Raw genomic sequence first — 6,099 nt, 5'->3', positions numbered from 1 at the left:
TAGAATCGCCCGACTGTGTGTGATCATACACTCTTATCCTCCTGGATGATGGGATGTGTCTCCTAGCGGCCTCGGCTGCAAGAAGACAGGGTAGTACATGTCAAGGATTCGTCACTTGACACTCAGCCCAACAGGTGAGGGGCCGGGAACCGATCTAGCACCTGTTGGAAGCATTTACACAAATACCCCATTATCCATCTGGGATGATGGGATGTGTCTCCTAGCGGCTTCGGCTGCAGGGAGGCAGGGTAGTACATGTCATCCCAACAGGTGAGGGGCCGGGAACCGGCCCAGCACCTGTTGGACTGAGGTACACCTGTTGGACTGAGGTACACCGCCTGGGTAATAACTAGGATGCCCACCCTCCCAGGCCTTGCCACCGGGCTTTCCGGTGGGGCAAGTTTATTGCTTCATGCCTGAGGTTCCCCGACCGAGGAATGCCGACGGGGTTACGCAGGCAATTTTTTAAATTGCAGGAGTGCCCCTCCTTTAGGGGAGCCCGCGGGGTTTCCAACTTTCCGGCCTTGTGCCAAATAATGCTGAGGTGGGCAGCATTAAAATAACTAACCCATTATCCACCTGGATGATGGGATGTGTCTCCTAGCGGCTTCAACTGCATGGAGACAGGGTAGTACCAGTCAGAACCGGCTCAGACCCTGTTGGACTGAGGTAGACCGCCTGGGTTCAATAGGAGGTCCACCCTCCCAGGCCTTGACACCGGAATTTCCGGTGGGGGCAAGTTTATTGCTTGCTGCTTGAGGCGCCTCGACCGGGGAATGCCGACGGGATTACTCAGGCAATTTTTAAAATTCCAGGAGTGCCCCTCGTTTAGGGGAGCCTGTCGGGTTCCCAATTTCCGGCCTTGTGTCAAATAATGCTGAGGTGGGCAGCATTGAAATAAATACCCATTATCCACCTGGATGATGGGATGTGTCTCCTAGCGGCTTCTGCTGCATGGAGACAGGGTAGTACCAGTCAAGGATTCGTCATTTGACATTCAGCCCAACAGGTGAGAGACCGGGAACCGGCCCAGCACCTGTTGGACTGAGGTACACCGCCTGGGTAATACCTAGGAGGTCCACCCTTCCAAGCCTTGCTACCGGGCTTTCCGGTGGGGCAAGCTTATTGCTTGATGCCTTAGGCGCTCCGACTGGGGAATGCCGACATGGTTACTCAGGCAATTTTTAAAATTGCAGGAGTGCCCCTCCTTTAGGGGAGCCTGCGGGGTTCCCACTTTCCGGCCTTGTGCCACATTTTGCTGAGGTGGGCAGCATTTAAATAACTACCTCATTATCCACCTAATATATTGCAACACACTGAGACCTATTTTATCAATAGTTGGTTCGGCACAACATTCTTTGGCTCAGTTGCTTGTGGAAATTCTGCAACCTGTGCGCGAGTAATATACCACGGACTGTATCCCTGATTCTTTTCAGTTCGTTGATTATATACGTGGGTTGGATTCTAATGCAGACCCCTCTTTTATGTGCTAATTTGATGGATTTAATCTCTGTACCAACTTACCGTTGGATGAGACGTTTGTTGTCCAGGAGTCGGCAAAATATAAATTCATATATTATATGAACCGACGCGCCCTATGATAGGCGCCTAACTGCACCACGCTTTCCTAAAGAGATTCTTATTGAACTCATTGTAATGTGCACAAAATGTGTGGAGTTTAGTTTTTGTGATATTATGTACTGTTAGGTTGACGTGGTTTCAATGGGGAGTCTGTTGGCCCCAACTTTAGCGGATATTTTCGTCGGGTAGAATGAATCCGTTCTGTTTAATTCTAAAACAAAACCCACTACATATTTCAGATATGTTGACGACACTTTTGCTGTTTTTCCATCGCAAAGTGAAGCGTCTATATGTTTTTATAGGTTGAATTATTTGCATGGTGCTCTAAATTCACTATGGAAAGTGAGAAGGACAATTCGCTTCCCTTCTTGGATGTTCTTGTCGAACGTTCAGGGGGGATTCCTAACTACAATTTATAGGAAGCCGACATCTACTGGCCTATTTGTGAACTGGTTGTATTTTGTACAAAAATTACGTAAGGTCGGCTTAATTAATACTTCGTTACATAGAGCAAATTATTAACGAGATAACATTTTTATACGAGTTTCAGAAACTTACCGGTAGTTTCGTATGAAAAGCTTCGGAAACCTTGGCAATGCTGAGTTGCGCGTATTGGAAAGGTTCCTACTTTTCTGCGCAATGGAAACGACTTGGCATCGTAATTGCTGAATCCATGGTATTTGAGGTGTGTCAAATTATCAAAATGGCAGCTTCTGTCGCCAATAAAATGGGTCGTAAAGGTTGTGTGAGTAGTTCGGAAAAGAGTACTATTACAGAATAGCTAGCAATAATAAAAACTACCCTTGAAATATCGAAAATAATAGAAAGGTACCATAAAAATGTGAAGAACTTTGTCAAGGGGCATACAATGTTTCGTAAGAGAGCTTATAAAAGTAAATTTAGAGTTGTTTCACGCCGTTCTGTACTCCAAATTAAACGTGAAGTTGTTAAGTACGCTAGTAGAGTTATGTACCCTAGCAGAGAAGTTTGAAAATTATTTAATAAACAAGGTATGGGTATATTCTGTTTTTCTCAGCCTTTTTAATAACTTGAAAGACTGAAACCAACAGATATTCTTATTTTCTGTCATAGTTTCGCTAATAATGATTTAACTACTTTTATTTGTGACTGTAGTAGCTGAATAGTATTCTCAGTGCTTTCTAAAAGTTTCATGGATGTTTATTCACTCGTTCTTTAAATATTAAGAAAAATGTACACGCGTTAATAATTTGATACGCAGTGTATACTCTGTTGTTTATTATTCAAACAGTATTGGCTATATATTTGCTTACATTTTAAGGAGAATCTCAATTCGTTCCTTTACGATATGCATTGAAGAACACAGGGTCACACTCTCTGGACCAAAAGTTAAGCCATTGTTTCTATTTATTTAACTTTTGTAAATAGATTTGTCTTTATATTGTAAACAATTTTGCACTGCAAATATTATTTCTCATTTCAGCTTTGAATTAAACTCAGAACATTTAAATTGAATTCATTTTTTAGCTTTTAAAATCTTTTCATGTCAAGTGTGCTATTATTAGCCAGATCTGTCTTCACTTTTTCTTAGATTTCAGATGAAAAATGTTACCATGAATACGAACATTTTCCGAATTCAAATTTGCACTGTTATCAAAACTCGGTAAACATTGCTTTTTCACTACAGTATGCATTATTCTGTACTAGTCTAAACTTAATACTTAATCTAGACTATATTACTCTTCACCAGATTTTGATGAGTTTTTCTTATCTAAATTAAGATAAAATATTCCTCATTTATAGAATTGATAAAATATCAATTATTGTATTATTGTATTATTATTATTATTATTATTATTATTATTATTATTATTATTATTATTATTATTATTATTATTATTATTATAAGGTAAAGCTGCCATTAACACTAGATCTGGAACATTCAAACTCGAGGCACATAAAGCAAAAAAAAAGAGGATTGTTGAATTAAAAGTTGTAAACAAGACTACAGAATCAAAGATTGCAAACAGATTTGTTAGAATTAGGGTACTTATCGTATACACTACAATATGACCAATTTGCTACCTATATCAAATTTACTATACTGGATCCTCAGTAGTTCACATCTAACTTTCAGTGTCCTGCTTCTGTAAACCTCTTACATCTTATATCACTACTAAGATAATTATTCTGAATAGATATTTTCTATCCCGGTCAGCTCTACATCCAGTGATCGTACATCCTATCTTCGTCTAATTCCTTAAATCACTTCGAATCTTACCTGAAACTTTCATTCTTATATGGATACATACTACTCTACTCAACTACTTTTAAAAATTAGGCAGACGCGGTTACAATATCAGACTTCCTTGAGAAGATTGGTTCCTTGTATAAATTACGGGAAATAAAGCCAGGACCTATGTACCTATATTTTTATCAAAATCGGAAAAAAACACCGCTGCTAGTATGCTACGTATATCCAATTTTATCCAATCGATACCTTACCTACAAGACGACTGCCTTTATCCGTTTTGCATGCCAAACCTTTTTTCTCAACTCTACCCAAAACTCTATATCTTAACATGTTATTATACTGTACTTTGTTATTTAAACCTTCTCTTCGGATTACTAACCAACTGCTCTATCTCCCAAGCTGCCATTAAAACCGAATCCATTGCACGTAATTTAAAGGTGCTTATAGCTCTCAACCTGAAATCTGAGTAGACTGGCTTTCTCATAATTGTTACACAGTAACCTCTAAATGATTATACTAAGCCATGCTTAAGATAATAGTCTTACCCATAACTAAGCTTTTAATAAGATATTTAATAGCCGTTGTTTTTACATGGATATAAAGTGGTATATAATAAATAGAAACACTCTGTGTATTTCCATTTGATAGAAAATTGTATTACAATAATTAATACATAAAAACTGAACTTTTACTCATTATTATACAAAATAAAAAAAAAAACTTCCAAAATTTAAAAGAAAGGTGCAGCAATCTTCCTCCGATAGACTTCTGAAGACAAAAACTATTCTTAGCATATAAAATTCCATAGATCTCCGTCTACTGAAAACATATCATTTATACTTAATTATACATACAGAATACGCCAAAAATTATATATACTTGTGCTTAACTGTACTCTATATCAATTATTGTTACTTGTATCTATATTAAGCATTCATCTCATCTTTCTCTCGTCTTAAATTTTAATTCCTAATATCAAGTTAATCATACTTTAGCATGGTCTCTTACTCCATAACAAACATATAAATTATATCTAAACCATATATTAACTCGTTTCTCTCGCTCTTTCTCCTAAACAAACCTGTTACGAACTTAGATGTTTCCACTTTATGAATTTTTACTAATGCTGTCTTCCATTACCAAAGAAAATGACAAACATAGTAAGGTTCGTTTTTAATCACTTTGAGGAGTGATATAACTAAATAACCGATTAACATTAACTACCCATGCGAGGTCACAGAAATACCTGGTTCAGGAGCCAGACACGGAGCGAACCCTCTCGGTGCTGATGGACCCGTATATCTTCCCAGGTCATCGACCTAGGAGATGGAAAACACGCTAAACCTAGGGGAGCGAGGCCTCTTCCGTCCCTGACGACAAGCTTCCTGTAGCTAGTGGCTCAAATAAATTACTAGTTGTCAAACCTAAACTGCTTAAGGAGGGGGTAGGCACTGTTTATCGCCCGGCTCTCCCACTCCTCCTTACTTTATTAGCCAGGCGTAACGGTGCTATTACAGGAACTCGGCGGAATTACCCAGTTTTCGACCTTGTTTCCTGACTAGGGCAATGAACGCCGTTTTCCTCGTTCCCGCCATATTCCAGCCCCCTAAACTTGACGCGGTGGTAGTGTTTCAGTACAATATATTCCGATACAGATGGACTGGGCTGGATTTGTCTGATAGGTTGAAGGTACCGGATTGATAGTTCTTGGCTGCTGTTTCCGACTGATAGTACAGGAAACCTAACTCTTCGGTAGCGCTTAAAGCGGTGAATCATCAACAGTTCTATAATGTAGGGATATTTGTAGTGATATGTCGCGCATGGAAAGGGGTCCTGCGTACATCCCCAGTGGGCTTTCTCAATCCCGCTATCCTACAGGTGAGGAGACAGCTGATGGTTTACACCCTAAGTAAAACCTTTTAATTAAATACAATGAAATAAATGCTCAAACAAAAATTACGTTTACACTAGGATCAAACTCGAAAAAAACCGTCCTACCTCCTCACTTGAGTCTTGCATTTACGAATATCCGCAGGCTTAAAACTAACTTGGATGATGTTTAATCATTTATCCTAGTAAACAGCGCAGATATCTTAGCAGAAACTGCAACTAATCTACAGTCCTCCATTTCATTTACCCAGTTGAACATGCCTGGTTATCTCCAATTCTGCCATTACATATACACGGGCGTGGAGTATATAATTGTAACCCCCTCTTCCTGACTAGAGAAACAATCTCGAATCAGGCGACCAGGTTTAATGTGCTTCAGACTAAACATGCAACAT

Source organism: Euprymna scolopes, chromosome 6, assembly GCF_053919585.1.
Source record: "Euprymna scolopes isolate OS-2025 chromosome 6, ASM5391958v1, whole genome shotgun sequence".
Lineage (NCBI taxonomy): Eukaryota > Metazoa > Mollusca > Cephalopoda > Sepiida > Sepiolidae > Euprymna > Euprymna scolopes.
The sequence above is the reverse complement of the archived record's forward strand: the minus strand, read 5'-3'. Positions refer to the sequence as shown.